Source organism: Monodelphis domestica, chromosome 2 (genome assembly GCF_027887165.1).
Source record: "Monodelphis domestica isolate mMonDom1 chromosome 2, mMonDom1.pri, whole genome shotgun sequence".
NCBI lineage: Eukaryota > Metazoa > Chordata > Mammalia > Didelphimorphia > Didelphidae > Monodelphis > Monodelphis domestica.
Genome location: NC_077228.1, coordinates 228,410,193 through 228,432,018, shown reverse-complemented (window position 1 = coordinate 228,432,018; position 21,826 = coordinate 228,410,193). Strand labels below are relative to the sequence as shown.

The window sequence follows — 21,826 nt, the reverse complement described above, 5'->3', positions numbered from 1 at the left end:
CCCTCCCCCAGGTCCCCTGCCACGTGGAGGCTAATTGTAGCCTAAGGAAAGAACATTCTGGTTTTTACCAGTTGGTTTGTGATTCTGAAGACACAGGGGCAGCTACCAGCAGCCTGGGTCCTGGGGCTGGCCTGGGGTGATCTGGCTCAAAGGCCAGAGATCAGTAGAGTTGCAGAGGATGGGGCCAGGGCTTGGAGAGCAGGTCCAAGCCTGGACCAAGTGAGCAAGATGGCTGGAGGCAGGAGCAGGAGCTGGGGTGTGGGCCAGGGCCGGGCCAGGCCCAGGTGATTGATCTTGGTCTAGAAGATCAGGAGGAGCGAGCTGAATCAGAATCAGCTTTGTTAAAAGCCTTGGCAGGAGAAATGTGGCTTAAAAAATTATCTGGGCTATCTTAAAAAAAATTGAGAAGATCTCATTAAAGTGGTCACAAAACTGTAAAATAAATTATATCTCTAATAATAAAATATTACATTTATGAGGTTTATTAAGGATTATTAGAAATCAAGAATACAAAATAAAAACCATGGCCCATGGCTGATTAGCCCATTCAAAATCCCTGAATTTAGTTTACCACTATGCTTGCTACATCATTGAAATGGAAGAGCTACCCATGGGAGGAGTTACTGCCAGTTAAATACCAATTGTGACCTCTCCAACGTGGGGACTCAGGTGAGATTATAGGGGATTATGGGAAATACCAAGGACTTCTGGGGATTGCAATCTACGGTTCAAAAATCTCTATTTTTACAGGTTACTTATAGGAATGATTATCCATCCTTTCCAATGAACTTTATAAAATATATATTTGGGTAGAAATATTCAATTCTTTTTTTTAAACATTATTTTATTTGGTCATTTTCAAACACTATTCATTGGAAACAAAAGTCATTTTCTTTTCCTCCCCACTCCCACCACCCCTCCCATAGCCAATGCGCGATTCCACTGGGTATCACATGTGTCCTTGATTTGAACCCATTTCCATGTTATTGGTATTTGCATTAGGGTGTTCATTTAAAGTCTCTCCTCAATCATGTCCCCTCAACCCCTGTAGTTAAGCAGTTGCTTTTCATCGGTGTTTTTACTCCCACAGTTTGTCCTCTGCTTGTGGATTGTGTTTTTTCTCTTAGATCCCTACAGAATGTTTAGGGACATTGTATTGACACTAATGGAGTAGTCCATTACGTTCGGTTGTAACACAGTGTTTCAGTCTCTGTGTACAATGTTTTCCTGGTTCTGCTTCACTTCCTGGAGGTTTGGAGGTTGTTCCAGTCTCCATGGAATTCCTCCACTTTTAGCACAACAGTATTCCATCACCAACATATACCACAATTTGTTCAGCCACTCCCCAACTGAAGGGTATCCCCTCATTTTCCAATTTTTGGCCACCACAAAGAGGGCAGCTATGGATATTCTTGTACAAGTCTTTTTTCTTATTATCTCTTTGGGGTGCTATGGCTGAATCAAAGGGCATACAGACTTTTATCACCCTTTGGGCATAGTTCCAAATTGCCCTCCAGAATGGTTGGATCAGTTCACAACTCCACCAGCAATGAATTAATGTACCAACTTTGCCACATCCCCTTCAGCATTCATTACTTTCCTTTGCTATCATGTTAGCCAATCTGCTAGGTGTGAGGTGATACCTCAGAATTGTTTTGATTTGCATCTCTCTGATTATCAGAGATTTAGAGCACGTTTTCATGTGCTTATTAATAGTTTTGATTTCTTTGGCTGAAAACTGCCTGTTCATGTCCCTTGCCCATTTATCAATTGGAGAATGGCTTGATTTTTTTGTACAATGGGTTTAGCTCTTTATAAATTTGAGTAATTAGACTTCTCTCAGAGGTTTTTATTATGAAGATTGTTTCCCAATTATTTGTTTCCCTTGATTTTTATTACATTGGTTTTGTTTGTACAAAAACTTTTTAATTTTATGTCATCAAAACTGTTTATTTTACATTTTGTGACTCTTTCTATGCCTTGCTTGGTTTTAAAATCTTTCCCTTCCCACAGGTCTGACATGTATACTATTCTATGTTCACGTAATTTACTTATATTCAAGTCATTCACCATTCTGAGTTTATCTTGGTGTGAGGTGTTGATCCAAACCTAATCTCTCCCACACTGTCTTCCAGTTTTCCCAGCAGTTTTTGTCAATAGTGGGGTTTTGTCCCAAAAGCTGAGGTCTTTGGGTTTGTCATAGACTGTTTTGCTGAGGTCACTTAGCCCAAGCCTATTCCAGTGATCCTCCTTTCTGTCTCTTAGCCAGTACCAAATTGTTTTGATGACCACTGCTTTATAATAGAGTTTGAGATCTGCGTCTGCAAGGCCACCTTCCTTTGTATTTTTTTTCTCATTATTTCCCTGGATACCCTTGATCCTTTGTTCTTCCAAATGAACTTTCTTATGGTTTTTTCTAAATCAGTAAAAAAAAATTTTGGAAGTTCAGTGGGTATAGCACTAAATAGATAAATAAGTTTGGGTAGGATACTTATTTTTACTATATTGGCTCGTCCTACCTATGAGCAGTTAATGTTTTTCCAATTACTCAATTTTAGTTTTAGTTGTGTGGAGAGCGTTTTGTAGTTGTGTTCATATATTTCCTGTATTTGTTTTGGGAAATAGATTCCTAAGTATTTTATTTTGTCTAAGGTGATTTTGAATGGGATTTCGCTTTCTAATTCTTGCTGCTGAGATGTGTTGGAAATATATAGAAATGCTGATGACTTATGCAGGTTTATTTTGTATCCTGCCACTTTGCTAAAGTTGTTGATTATTTTGACTAGTTTTTTGGTTGAATCACTAGGATTCTTTAAGTAGACCATCATATCATCTGCAAGGAGTGATAACTTGGTCTCCTCCTTGCCTACTTTAATGCCTTCAATTTCTTTTTCTTCTCTAATTGCTACTGCTAGTGTTTCTAGTACAATGTTAAATAATAGAGGTGATAATGGGCATCCTTGTTTCACTCCTGATCTTATTGGGAATGCATCCTGTTTATCCCCATTGCAGATGATGTTAGCTGATGGTTTTAGATATATACTGTTTATTATTTTTAGGAATGACCCTTCTATCCCTATGCTTTTTAGTGTTTTTAATAGGAATTGGTATTGTATTTTATGAAAGACTTTTTCTGTGTCTATTGAGATAATCATGTGATTTTTGTTGGTTTGCTTGTTGATATGATCAATTATGTGGATGGTTTTCCTAATATTGAACCAGCCCTGCATTCCTGGTATAAATCCTACTTGATCATAGTGAATGACCCTCCTGATCACTTTCTGGAGTCTTTTTGCTAGTATCCTATTTAAGGTTTTTGCATCTATATTTATTAGGGAAATTGGTCTATAGTTTTCTTTCTCCATTTTTGATCTGCCTGGCTTTGGAATCAGTAAGGGATTTGGTAGAACTCCCTCTTTGCTTATTATGTCAAATAGTTTGTATAGTATTGGGGTCATCTGTTCTTTGAATGTTTGATAGAATTCACTGGTGAATCCATCAGGCCCTGGGGATTTTTTCTTAGGCAGTTCTTTGATGGCCTGTTGGATTTCTTTTTCTGATGTGGGATTGTTTAAGAATTCTATTTCTTCTTCTGTTAGTCTAGGAAATTTATATTTTTGTACATATTGATCCATATCACCTAGATTGGTGTATTTATTGCCATATAGTTGGGCAAAGTATTTTTTAATGATTGCCTTAATTTCCTTTTCATTGGAGGTGTGGTCCCCCTTCTCATCTTTAATGTTGTTAATTTGTTTTTCTTCTTTCCTTTTCTTAATTAGATAGACCAGTACTTTGTCTATTTTGTTTGTTTTTTCAAAGTACCAGCTTCTAGTCTTATTTATTAGTTCAATAGTTCTATCACTTTTGATTTTATTAATTTCTCCCTTAATTTTTAGGATCTCTAGTTTGGTTTTCTTCTGGGGGTTTTAAGTTTGTTTGCTTTCAAGTTTTTTTTTTAATTTGCATTTCCAATTCCTTGATCTCTGTCCTCCCTAATTTGTTAATACATGTACTCAGGGATATGAATTTTCCTCTGAGTACTGTTTTGGCTGTATCCCATCCCATAAGGTTTGAAAGGATGTCTCACCATTGTCATTGTCCTCAATGAAATTATTAATTATTTCTATGATTTGTTCTCTAACTAGCCGATTTTGAAGTATCATATTATTTAATTTCCAATTAATTTTTGATTTGGCTCTCCATGTACCCTTACTGATCATTATTTTATTACCTTGTGATCTGAAAAGGCTGCATTTATATGCCATGTTTCTGTGGCCTAGTGTATGGTCAATCTTTGTGAATGTGCCATGTGGTGCTGAGAAGAAGGTGTATTCCATTTTGTCCCTATTTATTTTTCTCCATATGTCTATTAACTCTAATTTTTCTAAGATCTCATTCACTTCTTTTACCTCTTTCTTATTTATTTTTTGATTTGATTTATCTAAATTTGATAGTGGTTGTTTCAAATCTCCCACTAATATGGTTTTACTGTCTATTTCTTCCTTCAATTCTCCTAGTTTCTCCATTAGAAATTTGTGTGCTAAACCATTTGGTGCATACATGTTGATTAGTGATGTTTCCTCATTATCTAAAGTCCCTTTTAACAAAATATTGTTACCTTCCCTATCCCTTTTGATCAGATCTATTTTTGCTTTGGCTTTGTCAGATATCATGATTGCAACTCCTGCCTTCTTTCTATCAGTTGAGGCCCAGAAGGTCTTACTCCATCCTTTAATTCTGACCCGGTGAGTGTCTACCCGCCTCATGTGTGTTTCTGAAGACAACATATGGTAGGGTTTTGGATTCTAATCCATTCTGCAATTCGTCTATGTTTTATGGGTGAGTTCATCCCATTCACATTCAAAGTTATGATTGTCACTTGTGGACTCCCTGGCATTTTGATATCCTTCCCTAATTCTGACCTTTCTTCTTTTCCTATAACCTTTTAAGCCTGTGATTTACTTTAAATCGGTCCCTCTAGTCCCCTCCCTTGGTATACTTCCATTTATAGCCCCTCCATTTTTGTTCCCTTCTTGTTTGTTGGTTTTTGGGGTTTTTTGTTTGTTTGTTTGTTTTTAGGGTTTGTTAACTTCCTTCCCCCCCCTCTCCTTCCATCCCTTTTTATACTCTCTCCCCCTCCCCCTCCTTAATTTCCCCTTCTCACTTACCCTGTTGGATAAGATAGAATTCAAGATTCCAATGGATCTAGATGTTCTTCCCTCTCAGAGTTGATTTCACTGAGAGTAAGGTTTAAGTAATACAAATTATCACTCTCTTCCTCTCCTTCTTATAGGAGATTTCTTACCCCCCCCCCCTTCCCATGTGTATCTTTGTGTGAGAAAGATTATTCTATTTAGTTTTTTTCTATTTCTTAAAGTATATCTTAATACCATCAACGATTACCCTCTCCCTTCTTATTTCTTCCCCCCCTTTCTCCATAACGTCTTAATGCCCCAATCTTTCCCAATGCATGATTCTTCTAACTACTCTAATGAAGAATACAATTTTTGAGAGTTACACATTACATTTCCCCCACATATTAATATATATAATTTGATATAAATGTAGTCCTTATAAGAAGAGAGTTTGAATAAAAGAGAAAGATGACATTTTCCTCCTTTTCCGTTTCCTTCATATTTACCTTTTCATGTTTCTCTTGCTCTTTGTGTTTGGATGTCAAACTTTCCACAGAGGTCTGGTCTTTTCTTTACAAATGCTTGGAAATCTTCTATTTTGTCAAATGCCCATACTTTCCCCTTGAAGTATATAGTCAGTTTTGATGGATAGCTGCTTCTTGGTTGAAGACACAGCTCTCTTGCATTTCTGAATATCATGTTACATGCCTAATGGTCTTTCAGTGTGGAAATTGCAAGGTCTTGTGTGACCTTGATTGGCATTCCTTTATATCTAAATTGTCTTTTTCTTGCTTCTTGTAAGATTTTTTCTTTTGCTTGAAAGTTTTGGAATTTGGCAATTACATTCCTGGGAGTTGTCGTTTGGGGATTTAGTGTAGAGGGTGTTCTATGTGCTCTTTCAATGCCTATTTTGCCCCCTTGTTTTAGAATCTCTGGGCAGTTTTCTTGGATGATATCTTGTATTATGATATCCAGATTACTATTTATTTCTGGCTTTTCTGGTAGACCAATGATTTTCAGATTTTCTCTCCTTCCTTTGTTTTCCTGGTCTGTCACCTTGTCACTGAGATATTTTATGTTACCTTTTAATTTCTTAGTCTTTTGATTTTGCTTTATTAATTCTTGCTCTTTTGCAAGATCATTGTCTTCCAGTTGCCTGATTCTGACCTTTAAAGACCAGTTTTCCCTTTCAGTTTGGTCTCTCCTGCTTTTTGAGGCTTCAAGCTGTTGCTGCAATTGCGTGTTTTTGTTCTTCAGATTGCTGAGTTCCTTTTGCATTGTTTCTCATTTTTCCTGCCAGAAGGCTTCCATCTTTTTGATAACTTCCAATTTAAATTCTTCACGAGCTTGTGGACAATTTACATTTCTTTTTGAAGGTTTTGGAGCATTTGTTTGTGTTTCCTCTTCTATTTCCTCTGTATTCTATATTTTCCCTCCAAAATGTATCCAAAGTCACCCTCTTCTTCTTGCTTTTCTTGGTGTTGGGAGGCTGTACCTGGGTATTGTTTGCCATCTCTTTTTTTTCTCCCCTTTACAGTCAGAAATCTGAGTGAGGAGGGCTTGCTCTCATTGTAAGGATCTAGTGATCAGGGCTTTAGCCTCGGGAAAATTCTCGATTCTCTGCAGCTGCTTTGTCTTCTTGGGGGAGCCCACAGTCTGCCCTCCCCTGCCTGCCGGCATTTCAGGTGTTACGGCTCTCAGGTGTAGGTCTTTGGTGGTCTTAGTTAACTCCCAAGACCTGTGGGTGCCCCTTGCTCACTTCAGGGGATCTCTTCGTGCACTTGTTGATTATAGCACACTAGTTCTGGGTGCCTGCGATCTGAGTTCCCCTTGCCTGCCTGCCGAGGTTTCAGGTGTTACTACTCACATGCGTGGGTCTTGGTGGTCCCCAGACCTGGAGTTGCCCATTGTTCAGTCCTGGGGATACCCCTCCCTTAATTGTCAATTCTGGCCTGTGCTGACTTTAATTCTGGCTCTGGATGTGTGGTGGGTGGGAGAGGGGGGTGGGGTCAGCTTTTCGTTCCCTTATATTGTGGAAATGCCAGAATCCCACTTACCTTCAGTGCTGCGCCTTAGTGTGGGCTCCCTCCAATCTTACGAGTATGTTTTTTTGGGGGGGGGCATCTTTTGAGGATATCTGTGTCATTGTGTCTGAGGAGAGGAAGCGAGCCGCGTCTACTCTGCAGCCATGCTTACCCGGAAGTCCTCAGAAATATTCAATTCTTATAGAATGGTGACCAAATGGGACTTTGGGACCTTTAATTTTATTCTGAGAATTTTTGAGTGAGTGCTTAGTTAAGCTTAAGAATAGAAACTCAGTTGCACCTGTCTTCATAAGTGAAAGACATCTTGGTGGAGAGAGGGAACAGGCCACTGTTTTTCCTGGATTGGATAACATTGGATTGTTGAGGAATGCTCCTTCCCAGGTGCCTTCCCACCCCACCCCCCACTCCCCTTCCTTTATTTTTCTTTTGGCTTGAATAGGGGTTAAGGGGCCCTTTTTCTCATATGGAATCTGGTGGGTTTAAGGTCCTAACAGGAACTCCTGCTCTTTTACTTTCCACAGCACACAAGGTCCTGGTTTTCCTTCCTTTAGTCTAGTGCAGTGCAGGGTGGGGGGAAACCCTTGAAAGGATTCTGGGGATTCTTCCGGGCTGTGGTTTAGAGTTAAGGGCTCCCTGGGGCAGTAGGGAAGGGAAAGGACACTTTTTGCCCAAAACAGAACCAGGGACCCAGGCAGGAGAGCGGCTGTTTCCCCACCCCCTCACCCCCCGAATAGTTAAGGACTCTCCTCACATGGTTCTGAGCCTCCCCTCCCCACTCCACCTGACCCATTTTGGGTGAAAGTGGAGCGGTAGAGGACGGGGTCCCTGAACACTTCCAGACAGTTTGACTTTCTCTGGTGTGAAAAATGCAGACTCCTGTTTTTTCCCAGCCTCTGTACTCTCCCCAGCCACTTGATCAGCACAGTCCAGTGCATGGGAACACCTCCCATTCCAAACAGGCCCGTTAAATTAATACTGGTGGTCCTTCCAGGCTGTGGACTTGGGTTAGGTGTTCCCTGCCCACCCCCCACCCCAACTTTGAAAAAACATGGCCAATGCCTAACTTTTGGGGGAGGGGAAACTGTATTTTTACAAAGAAGTTCTCTTTGAAAATTTCTCTGCCCTCTCCCACCCTCAAACTTTGCTTGAAAACTGCCTTCCTTCCTTTAGCATATCAAAAGCCACATTTTCTTTCTCAAATTTTCCTGGCAGAGTGCCTGCCTTCTTGAGCATATTAAAAGCCAAGATTTTTTTTTTATTTCCTTCATCTGACTGCTTGCTTAGATAGGTCTACCCACAGGTGCCTTCCACTCTACATGCATTTATTACACCACCTACTGTCGAGAATTAGACCTGCAGGAAAATAAAAAGAATTCCTTTGTTACTGCTACTAGTGATCTAAAATAATGCAATTAAATTGAATACATTCAGTTAAAAGGATTATTAATAGGAAATATTAATAATGTTGAATTTAAATTAAAACAAAATATCTAAAATTGAACAAAGCCAACCTTAAATCAAATTAATTACAGGTAATTTTAAGAAATAATTTTAGATCATAATAGTATTAACAATACTATCAATAACAATAATTTTTAGTTTTCAATAACTATTATTAGTCACTCCTATTATTAATTACTAATAATTTTTATTGACGATTGATATTTGTGGTTTATGGTTATTAATTATTAATGACAATAATTATAAAAATGCACAATATTAATTATTGATAGCACCATCAATAATTATAATATTTATTATTAATAACACCACTGACTAGAATAAATGTATTTTGTTATCAATTACTAATAACAACAATTATTATGCTAAATACACATTCATTATTGATACTATTGCTGAGAACTTTGTGTCTCCATTTTTTTTTATGTTTTAGGGACTTTTCATTGTTTAAGCTAACCATTTAGCAAAACTCAAACTAGCTTAAATAGGACATACAGACTAGACATTTATTGGAAATAATGCAACAAATCAAGGGAAATCAGAACATATGTCTCCTGATTCACACCTGCAATACTTTTTAAATTCCTTGAGTGATGACAATCTGCCCCAGGAGAATTGGATGACAAAGAAAGAAGGTAGAAATCTTTGTAAAGCATTGGATGGACATATCTTTTACCTGGCCAAAATATGGTTCTTTTGACTTCAAAATATTAAAAGATTTGAAGTTAAACATTAAAAACAAAGATTGCGGGGGCAGCTGGGTGGCTCAATGGATTGAGAGCCAGTCCTAGAGAGAGGAGGTCCTAGGTTCAAATCTGGCCTCAGACACTTCTCAGCTGTGTGACCCAGGGCAAGTCACTTGACCCCCATTGCCTAGCCCTTACCACTCTTCTGCCTTGGTGCCAATACAGAGTATTGACTCCAAGACAGAAGGTAAGGGTTTAAAAAAAAATTGCAAAGATTATAAATACTGCTACTTGTGGGTATATCATGTTGATAAATAGACCATTCCCTCCAGTGAGGAAACCTTTCTTTCTTTGGAACCAAACCATTCTAGCTTAACTCCTTCAGTGAAATCTAGCAAAAAACACTCTATCATCCCACCTGGGCTGTGAGTAGGTTTCTCCTCATACTGACCAAAACCAGGATTTGAACCCCAAACCTCCTCTCCCTGTCAGACCTCACTCATCCCCTACTCTTCCCATCCCCTTTTCCCCAATCTACCTCTCTACCCTAACTACCCAGTGTGCAACCATCTCCCCTATCCCCATCCATTCCATCCCTACTTTAATCCTTTTCTGTACCCTCCTTCCCACCTGCCTTACTATGACTCCTCTAGACCTCACCCCTCCTACTCCTTTTCACCCCATACCTGGTCTCACCCTCCTTCCTCTCCACCCTGCCCCTATAGCCCCACCCCTGATCTTTTTTGTTCTGCCTCCCCACCTGCTAACCAGCTCCATTACACCACCCCACCCTCACTACAACCCACTCCATTGAACTCCAGAACACAGGCCAAGTAGCAGTTGCCACAGATGATTCAAATAAAGGTCTTTTCCATCTAAGAGTTGTCCCTACATATAACAGACATAGAGATTTAGTAAACATTAGACATCATACACCTTTTTCTCCACAGGACATTGAGAGATTCAAAGAAAAACACCTTCCTATGAAGCTGATCCTGTGGTGGTGATAAATAAGTTTGAGAGCATTTTTTCACACATATAATCCCACATGGCTTGATGTAGCAGATTTGCTCCAGCCCTTGCTAACAGAAAGGGAAAGGAATAAGATTCTTTCTCTTGTTAATCAGGCCCAAGGAGAGGGAACAGCTCATTGGCCAACTGAAGATTCCAAATGGGATCCAAATTCAGAGGAAGATTGCTTACAACTCTGACAGGCTAGGAATGCATTGCTAAAAGCTATGAGAGCCTATTATGATAGGCCTGGAACATGGACTAAATTTGAAAATCTTAAGCAAGATGATAGTGAAAGCCCCTCCCAGTTTATGGATAGACTTATTGAGCTGGAAGGAAGATATATTGAGCTTGAATCTGGATAAATGGACCTTAGACAAATCAGAATACAATTTGTGAAAAGCAGTTGTAAGGTAGTTAGGGATTATTTTATAACTAGCTGTCCAAACTGGCCTACTACAGATCTTGAAGACTTAAAAAGAGTGGCAGTTTGTGCTTTTAAGGGACCTAAGGAAAAGGAGAAGGAGAACACTAATTTAGTGGAAGCATTAAGGATGGAAATAAAGGAACTGACTTCTAAACAGGGTGAGAAGGATTAAGAGAATGCTACTTTAGTAGAGACATTGAGGAAGGAAATAAAAGAATTAAAGGAAACAGTTATGAAGGTAAAGCAAGGAGAGATCATAGCTCCCTTACAAGAATCCACAAAACAACCACTAATGTTACTTTTGTGGAAAAGTGGGTCATGTAATTATGAATTGTAAGAAGAGAAATCAGGAAAATAGGAATAGAAGTTTCAGGAATAGTAATATCGATAGGAGAAATAGTTATTCCAATGAGGAAAATAAAAACTCACAACCAAACATCTTTACTCAATGTGGGAACTCCCCTCAGTATGGGGGACCCCAGAGGTGTGGACAAAGGAATTGTGATGAATGATGGTAATTGGGAGGGGAAGGAACCTCAAAGAGTCTGGTGGTGAATTTTAAGCCTCTTAAGACCTAATTGCCTTATTGATGTTAACTGTTTCAATTTGTTCCCCTCTCCAGAATGAAAGTCTTTGTAACACGATTCTAAATACAAGATGTATGTAATTTAATGTCAACCACTTTATAAGTTATCAAAATTGAAATATTCTGTTACGTTGTCTTAATTTGTACCTCCTCTATGATTGTACTGTAGAAGAATGTTCATTGTAAAAGCCCATAACCAGCATTTTGTTCCTTTTTTGCCTTTGTTAATTGTCACATATATGATGATGGTCGGACTCCATCACATTGGTTTCAACTTGTACCAGATTTCTGGAAGCATCCCTATTTCTGAATGATCATTTATTTGCCTGCCTCTTGAGTTGTTTGTAACAACTGGTAAGGGTCTATATGTAGCCACACATAGCAACTCATGTGAGTCCTAATGATAGTTTGTTTGTTTCCTATTGTCATTAAATGGGTTCTTATAATTTTGGGAATTTTGGTACTTTTTAGAATCTGTATTAGTTGTTGTACTACTGTTTTTTAAAAGGTTTTTACCTGGTGAAAAATTATGTACACTCACATTGTGGATCCTTCCCAAGTTTTTTGAGTGAGCACCTGTAGCATACCAGGCATGTTAGCATCTTGGAAGTATGATTGATGTATTGGTATTGTATCTTATGTATTCATTTGCCAGACTCATGGTCATATTACTTATTAATCATTGTATGGAATCTGAAGTCCAAAGGGCTAGAGAATTCCTGAGTGGGGCATTACTGGTCACAGTGTCCTAGCTCATGCCTTGCCACATTCCTTTCCAAGGCGCATGTTGGATTAATCTACTCCTCTTTGATTTTGTGATTGTCAATTCAACCAATGTTAAAACCTATGCCATGTTACATATGCATTAATCACCTCCAATGTTGGGAGCCAAGTGTAGGAGCTGCCTTCAGTTCCTACACAATTTACTTGTGGGTGGTGATCTGAGAAGGAGAATGGAGGCTGGAGGAAAATGGATGAATAGATAATAGAGATAGAGGGAGAAACGCTGTAATAAAGACTCAGAGACAATAAGTGAAAACACGTGGGGTGCAGCAAGCTCCAATAATACTTCTTTCTCATAGTCCAGAGAGCCAAAGGATTAATGTGAAGTATGAGGGGCAACAGAGTTGCAAGAAACAAGAAGTTATGAGGAACAAGATAGGCTAGAGCGGCAAGAGCATCTAGAGCAGTCAGAAGATCAAAAAAGGATCAAGAGGGAGACTCACACTTCTTCCTCAACTTTTATTGGAGATTTTAGGAATGTGAAGTGGGAGGTGATTAATGCATATGTAACATGGCATAGGTTTTAACATTGGTTGAATTGACAATCACAAAATCAAAGAGGAGGAGATTAATCCAATGAACGCCTTGGAAAGGAATGTGGTCTGACAAGGCATGAGCTAGGACACTGTGGCTGGTAATGCCCCACTCAGGAATTCTCTAGCCCTTTGGACTGCAGACTCCATACAATGATTAATAAGTAACATGACCATGAATCTGGCAAATGAATACATAAATTACAATATCAATACATCAATCATACTTACAAGATGCTAACATGCCTGGTATGCTACAGCACCTTTTGTGTTGTGCCTCTGCTTGGCTAACTCATTGTCACATGGAATGTGAACTGTGAAATTATGATTTTTTTAAATTATTTTTTCTCTCTATGTTTGCAATAGGATATTTGATTTTTTCTTTCTTTTTTCCTAACCTTGGTGATATTTGAAATACATGATATCAGTGTTACTGTTTTTTGCCTTGAAGGATAAAGTTTACAGTATAATTTTACAGTACCTATTAGCCCTAGTAATATGCATACCCAAAAGGCTTTCGACTATGGAAACCTGCTATTGATAAATGTTATGGGACTTTGTCTGACTCCAGGAGGAGGGAACAGAAGAGTCAATATACAGTGCTAAATAGCACAAGGTCAAAAAGGACCAAACCCAATCCAGGGAGGATTGTTGAACTTCTTTGCCAATATGAAAGGACTTGAAGCTAGTGTACAAATTGATGTTGTGGCACTTGACATATGTTAAGATTCAGGACTCCCTTGAACCACACTCCATGTGCAATACTTTGCGTCAAGTACCTCAGGTTGTCTATCATCCCGACTCCCCTTATCTCTGACAGTGATGGTAAAATCAGACCAGGGAATGATTTTCCCAAATTGCTGCTGAAACTTAGTCCTCTCTCTCTTATGGTCTGGCAATTTTCTGTAGTCCTTGCTGCAAATGGGTAAAGTGCTATATTTCTGCTATTGTCCTACAGGCTTGTGGGACATAAATCACTTTAATTGGTCCTTGCTTTGATTCAAGGACCTGCTACAGGTTTAGTTTTTACTCAGAATTTTATACACATAAGATTTTTTATTTTATTTTTAATCATTTCTGTACTTATTGTTTCTATACAGAATTTCATTTTTTTTACTCTTTTATTTGGGATTTTTTTGTTTTTGTTTTTGTTTTGACAATTGTTTCATATAACTTATAACTCAGTCATGTATCCCAGTGTGATTCTGGTATTTGTCAACACATTCTTCATGGGGGATTGTATAATTATCCTAAAAAAATCCAATGTTTAAATTTTTTTGGAGAAATTTCAGGAAAAGAAATTTGCCAACACCCCAAATCAAGAAAGCAGATCCTTTTGGAGAAGGTGCTGTAAAGATGCCTGAAGAAGCCACACACTGTATCAAAAGATCCAGAATGAACTTTGGGATATAATGAACTGAACTGAAAAGGGTTGAATATACTTATTCTGAATGTAAACTCTTATGCCAAAGGGGTGTAATAATTAAAATAGTTGAGGCCATAAACTGTAGTGATTAAAATAGTGGAAGACTCAAATTGTAGTAGATATAAGAGTGGATGAGTAAGTTGTGACCGCAGAAAATATGTTTTCACTACAGTGTCTTGTTTTTAAATCAAATATATAAGGTGGTCATCAGGGAAATATTCCCAATTATGAAATATACCCAAGTTAACTGGGTTTTATAGAGATTTTAATTAATACAAATGAGGAATTAAAGAAAGAGAGAAAAAGGGGGAATAATGAGAAAGGGATAAGCCGGCCCAGGGCAGCCCTGGCCAACCCAGGCCTAAGCCCTAAAAGAAAGATTAGTCAGTCCTTAATCACTCACCACAAGATCTGTCCAAGCAAGGATTCTAGTGACACCAGGCTAGCTTCATTTCAGCTGACTCCACCAACTCAATGCCTGAATCTGAATCTGACTCAGAATCTCCTTTCAGCTCTATCTGAGCTCCCATTTAAAGGGAATTTTCTCCTATGTCACCTCCCCTAAATTTTTACATCTACCAATCACAGTAGATGGTTTTCAAAGGACAGACCATTTTTAGTTTACACCTAAGACACTGTAAATTTTTGAGTAATTCACACCAGGAAAGCTCTGAGTAAGTTTCTCACCTTTTTGTTCCTTGTAGATTCACAAGATGCTTGACCTTTATAGGTACTTAGCACCCTTTTGTATCAGTCCTAAAATAGGCATGGCTTAAGGAACTTTTTGTCTTACTATAAGTATGGGTTTAAGTACTTTTCATTGTTCAGAAAAGAGTTTACAACTTTATCTTCCCCTAGGGCAGACTTAAGTAGGAGTGGAGTAGAGGTCTCATATTCCTGATCTAAGTAGAGTTCTCACATTCCTGATCTAAGTACCTTCACTGCCCAAATGGAAAATGGTCCCAATGGGGAATAGTCCCAATGGGGAATGGTCTTAACCCAACCTTATGAAGTAGGGTCTGGGGATTTTTTAAGGTTTACAATCCTAACCTTATGAAGTAGGGTCTGAGAATTTTTAAGGTTCACAGGGGACTGCCCCCAAACTGGCATTTTGTCAATGAGTCTATCAATCAGTTTTTGTATTTTACTCTCCTCTCTAACTATTATAACTTCCTCTTAGAAAAATACAATATTGTATGTATTTTTTAGCTAGAAGGCATTTAGAGTTGTAAGATAGTTATATTTAAATGATCCATTAGGGAGATGGTTCTCCCAAAGGATCGCAGGGGGGATTGTGTCAAGGAAGTTCATCCCCTCCCCCTCCTGAATATCTTCACCTGCCCATCAAACATTCCTAAGATAACACAGTTGCGCCAGGTTTGTGTCCCTCTACATACTGTACGTGAATAAAAGTCAAGGTTTGGGGCTTCTGGGGGGCAACCGAGAAGAGAAGGAAGAAGGAAGAAGTTGGAAAAGGAGCAGGCAGGTGAAGGGAAGGAGGAAAAGACATGCAGGCTAGGGACCACATGGTCAGGTTACTTATAGGAATGATTATCTATGCTTTCCAATAAATTTTATAAAATATATATATGGGTAGAAATATTCCAATTCTTACATATATTATCCATTTTTATCAGTGAATAATATTACAAAACCAAAACCCCCATACATGTACCCAAATAAACAAGTGGTAAATCACATCCTTTCATCTGCATTCCTACTCCGACAGTTCTTTTTCTGGAGATGGATAGCATTCTTTTCTTACATCCGTCAGAATTGTTCTGGATCATTATATTGCTGATAGTAGCTAAGTATATCTCATTTGATCATTCCACAGTATTATTGTTATTGAGTCATTGAGGTTGATTTCCCATCAGAACTCCCTCTCAAATTTCCTCTCCAGTATTAAAAACTTTGCCTTGTGCTGTCTCCCCTTTTTAATTTTTTTTGAAAATTTTATTTAATTAGTTAATTTAGAATATTTTCCCTTGGTTACAATAATCATATTCTTTCCCTCCTCTCTCCCCACCCCTTCCCATAGGCAATGTGTAATTCCCCTGGGTTTTACATGTGTCCTTGATCAAAACTTATTTCCATGTTGTTGATGTTGTTTGCACTAGGGTGATCATTTAGAATCTACATCCCCAATCATATCCCCATTGGCCCATATGATCAAGCAATTGTTTTTCTTCTGTGTTTCTACTTCCACAGTTTTTCCTCTGAATGTGGATAGTGTTTTTTCTCATAAATTCCTCCAAATTGTTCTGGATCACTGCATTGCTACTAATGGAGAAGTCCATTACATTCCATTGTACCACAGTGTTTCAGGCTCTGTATATAATATTCTCCTGGTTCTGTTCCTTTCACTCTGCATCAATTCCTAGAAGTCATCCCAGTTCACGTGGAATTCCTCCAGTTTATTATTCTTTTGAGCACAATAGTATTCCATCACCAACATATACCACAATTTGCTCAGTCATTACCCAATTGGAGGGCATCCCCCCCCATTTTCCAATTTTTTTTTTGCCACCACAAAGAGCTACGACATTTAAAAAAAGTGGATGCCATAAACTGTAAGAGTTAAAATAGTTGAGGGTCTTAAACTGTAGTGATTAAAATAATGGAAGATATAAATTGTAGTAGATATAAGAGTGGGTGAGTAAATTGTGACCGCAGAAAATATGTTTTCACCACAATGTCTTGTTTTAAATCAAATATTTAAGGTGGTCACCAGGGAAATACTCCCAATTATGAATATACCCAAGTCAACTGGGCTTATAGAGATTTTTAATTAATAATACAATGAGGAATCAAAGAAAGAAAGAGAGAGAAAAAAGGAAATAAATGAGAAAAGAATAGGCCAGCCCAGGGCAGCCCTGGCCAACCCAGGCCTAAGCCTTTAAGAGAAAAGATCAGTCAGTCCTTAATCACTCACCACAAGATCTGTCCAAGCAAGGATTCTAGAGCCTGTATATTTCCAGACTTCTTTCAACAGTCTGTCTTTTTTCTTATATAGTGGGTTTTCTCCTATGTTACCTCCCCTAAATTCTTCCATCTACCAATCACAGTAGACGTTTTCCAAAGGACAGCCCATTCTGAATTCACATTGTGTTATCACCTTCTTAATTCACATCTTGCTCTCACCTTTTCTGGGTAGACTAAAACTTCTGAGTAATTCACATCAGGAAAGCTCTGAGTAAGTTTTCACCTCTTTGCTCCTTGTAAGTTCACAAGTTGCCTGACCTTTAATAGGTACTTAGCACCCTATTGTATTAATTCTAAAAATAGACATGGCTTAAAGAACTTTTTGCCTCATTATAAGTATGGGTTTAAGTACTTTCAGTGTTTAGCAAGGAGTTTTCTCCCCTAAAGCAGTCTTAAGTATGGGTGGAGTAGAGGTCCTCCCATTTCTGATCCAAGTAGAGTTCTCACATTTTAGATGGTGAATGGTCCCTAATAGGGAGTTGTCCCAATGGAGAATTACCCAATGGGGAATTTTTTAACATTCACAAGTCTGAGAAATTTCAAGATTCACAGAGCACAGCTATGAATATTTTTGTGTAAGTCTTTTCCCTTATTATCTCTTTTGCCCCCTGCCCTTTTTAAAAGAAAAAATATTTCCATTATACCTCTCCCTTATTAATTCTCCCGTGGCATCCCCCTTTCTCAATTCTTCATTTTTAGGGGATGAGACTATTCTAACATAATCAATTCACACTTGTGTCCTCTATATATGTATATTCCTAATTGTCCCAAAGATGATATAGTTCTCAGGAGTTACATATATCATCTTCCCATATAAAAATGTAAACAGTTTAACTTTGAGTCTCTTATGATTACTCTTTCATGTTTACTGTGCCTTTTTATGTTTCTCTTGAGTCTTGTGTTTGAATATCATTTTCTATTCAATTCTAGTCTTTTCACAAGGAATGCTTGAAAGTCTTCTATTTCATTAAATATCCACTTTTTCTCTCAGAAGGATTATACAGTCATTCCTCACTATTTCACAGTTCACTTATTGTGATTTCACTGTCTCACAGTTAGAAAATATATAAATATCTAATTCTGTATCACAGAGTTTTCACTTTATTATAGGATTTTGCAGATGAATACCATATTTTACACAATGGAAATTCAGTAAACCACTACCTCTTGTGCAAGTTTGCCACTGTGTGATTGTATGTGGCACACTATTGGCTGATAAAATAAAAGGCGACTAACCACAGAACTGTGTTCTGTATCCTGGGTGCTGTTTGACTCAGTGACTGCAGCATTGGTCTGTTTTCTCTCCCACACTGTGCCCATACATTCAGCATCTCTCTTTGTCATTTCACATCAACATCTGATCACTGTGCATAGTGTTGCTCTTCAGTGTTCTGTTTTTGTGAAGTTTTCATAAAAATTTGAATTTATTTCAAGCCCCATGCTATCCAAATATTCTGTGCCTTCTAAGGCTTCTAGCAATGAACTCAAACACCAGAGGAAGATGCTTATCATTAATGAATAATAAAATAAATATAATGCCACTACTTCGTGGATTTTCACCTATTGCAGGGGTCTCTGAAACATAACTCCTGCCATAAGTGAGGGATCACTGTACTCAGTTTTACTAGATAAGTTGTTCTTGGTTGTAGTTTTAGCTCTTTTACCTTCTCTAGACTATCATATGCCAAGCTCTCCACTCCTTTAATGTGGAAGCTGCTAAATTTTGTAGAATCCTGACTGTGGCTCCATGATTTTTTCCTCCTGGATGCTTATAATATTACTTCTTTGATCTGGAAACTCTGAAGCTTTGCTATAACATTCCTAGGATTTTTCATTTTGGGGACCTCTGTTGATAGATTCTTTCAATTTCTATTTTATACTCTGCCTCTAAGATACTGGGGTAGGTTTCCTTGAAAATTTTTTGAAATATGGTATCTCAGCTCTTTTATCTTTTTTCATAACTTTCCAAAAATCAGATAATTCTTAAATTCTTTCACCTTGATGTAATTTCCAGGTGAGTTATTTTCCACTGAGATATTTCACATTTTCTTCTAATTTTTCATTTTCCTGATTTTATTTGATCATTACTTGATATATCACGGAATCACTAACTTGCATTTGACTGATTCTAATTTTTAAAGAAAATGTGTTCTTCAGTGAGATTGTAAACTTCTTTTCCATTCGGTTATTCTGGTTTTTAAAGTTATTTTCTTCAGTATTTTTCCCCTCTTTTACTAATCTGTTTATTCTCTTTTCATAATTTTCGATAAGAAGGTTCAATGGCTGAGAGGGTGACACAGCAAAGCACGTTAGAGTGCTTAGGGCATGTTGGAGCACAAAGGGCCATCCAATGCAGCTGAGGAAGTCTCCAGGTGTAATGATTTTTCATGCCACTGGACCCAGGCTTCCAACGCTGAGAGAGTGGGACTGTCTCTGCGCATCGACTTTTCCACTTAAATCTCCTTCACGCACAAGTGTCATCTACATCACAGATGAAAGCACACAAAGACAATTGTCATCCTCGGTTACCGAGAGACTACTACTACTAATTTTCTTATATCACTCTTATTTCTTCTCCCAGTTTTTCTTCTATCACTCATCTCTTTCCTTTACTCTTCTAGGGATTCTTGTTGGACTTGAATCCAATTAACATTTTCCTTTGGAGCTTTGTTTGTAGCTTTTCACATTGTTGTCTTATTCTGACTTTGTGTCTTGGTCTTTCCTGCCATTGTAGTAGTTATTATGGTCAAATTCTTTTTTTATTTTGCTTATTTTTTCCAGCCCATTTTTTTACTTTTACCTTTGTAAAAGTTGGGCTCTGGGGAGCCCCAGAAGGTCACCGTGTGAAGAAAGTGGTGGTGGCAGCAGAGTCCGTGGCAGCAGCTGTGCCAGCAGCACAGACGGCAGCTCTAGCAGTGGCTGGGGAGGGGGTGGGAGCAGCGTGGTCAGGGCAACAAAGGCAACAGCAACAGGAGCTTGGGAGGCCTGCCAGGTTCTTTGGTGGGAGTGGCGGCGGGCCTAGCTACTCGAACACAGATTTGGCTGGAGTTCCTCTTACTGGTATGAGTCCTCTGTCTCCATATTTAAATGTGGATCCCAGATATCTTATACAGGACACAGATGAGTTTATTTTACCCACTGGAGCCAATAAAACCCGGGGCAGGTTTGAATTGGCCTTTTTTTTTTTTACCATTGGAGGATGCTGTATAACAGGAGCTGCATTTGGAGCCATGAATGGTTTAAGACTGGGATTGAAGGAGACACAAAAAAATGTCCTGGTCCAAGCCAAGAAATGTACAGATTTTGAATATGGTAACCAGGCAAGGAGCACTATGGACTAATACTCTGGGCTCTCTGGCTCTGCTCTGCAGTGCATTTCATGTTGTCATAGAAAAAACTCGAGGTGCAGAAGATGACATCAATACAGTAGCAGCTGGGACCATATAACAGGAATGTTATATGAATGTACATGTGGTCTTCATGGAGTAGCAAGAGTTGGCCTGACAGGGCTAACCCTTCCCAGCCTACATGCATTATATAACAACTGGGAGCACATGAAAGAGCTTGGACTGTGAGAACTGAATGAATAGAGGATACAGCAAAAGTTCTCCAGGTTGATTTTTAAGTCAGTTTGGGGTAATAGCTGATCTACCTGCCTTTAGTATAAAAACAAAACAGGATCTTTGGTACTGTCATGAAGATCACTGGCACACTTTACCGGCCTAACAGAACTGGCACTTATTCTGGCCAGTAGTGTTGGAACCAAAAGCATCTGATGCCTCAAAATGAGTGACACAGTCATCATTTTCTCCTTTGAAGATTCTCTGCTGCATGTCTACTCTCCAACTACCCCTTAACTTCTGAAATAAGACTTACCCCCTGTTTCAGGTCACATAATTGTCAACATTATATTACAAGGTTTTATTCATTTAACATTTGTGAACTATGATACACTGCTTTATTCCCAATAAAGAGTGTTCCTAGAACCAAAAAAAAAAAGTTGGGCTCTGCTCACCTGAGAGTATGGAGGTACTGTCCCAAAATTCAGACTTTTTCATGCTATTTTCAGAACTGCTTTCTGGGATTCTGCAAGTATTCTTTTTTCTAAAGGAGTGTGGTTTGGGGAGATGTATAGTCACTATTCTTTTGGTCTGCCCACTTTAACCAGAAATGGGCCCTGTTTCCCTGCAGCCAAAAGTGCTAGTGTTCCTCTTGACTCTGTAACTATGCCTAGGTCCCCTGCTTTCTTATGACCGCAACTACTAATGTGCCTCTCTTCGCCATCCCGGAACTGCAGATGGGCAATAGAATTGCCAATCATTGACAGCTGTACTCAGTACCAGCAAAAGATACCCTGTAATCTCTCTGAACAGTTGTCTGGCTCCCTTACTATATCTAGGCTGAGAGCTCCTGAAGTTGTTGCAGCCAATTCTAAGGTCTTCTATTGGCACTACCAGGCTGATTCCCTTCCCTCCTAAGTTTTGTTGATTTATTCACTCTAGAATATGATTTGAGGTGTTAGTTTAAAATAATTTTCATGGCAAGATGGTGGCTTAGGAGCAGCAATAGCTCACACCTCTGAAAACCCTTCATTACCGATCACAAACTAAATGCTCCTAGGGGACTGAAAATCAAACCTAACAACAAGACAGAGCAGGGGAACCCTGCTGCTGGACTCAATTCAAAAGGTACACCCCCCAAAAGTCAAAATCTGAGAACACTTGGACTTAGGGGAAAGGCAGAGG

General features: G+C 38.6%; 1 pseudogene; it reads left to right on the top strand.

The window, feature by feature from the left end:
• Positions 1 to 228: 228 nt before the first annotated feature.
• LOC100029522 (mitochondrial import inner membrane translocase subunit Tim23-like) lies at positions 229 to 20,656 on the top strand (annotated as a pseudogene).
• Positions 20,657 to 21,826: the final 1,170 nt, after the last annotated feature.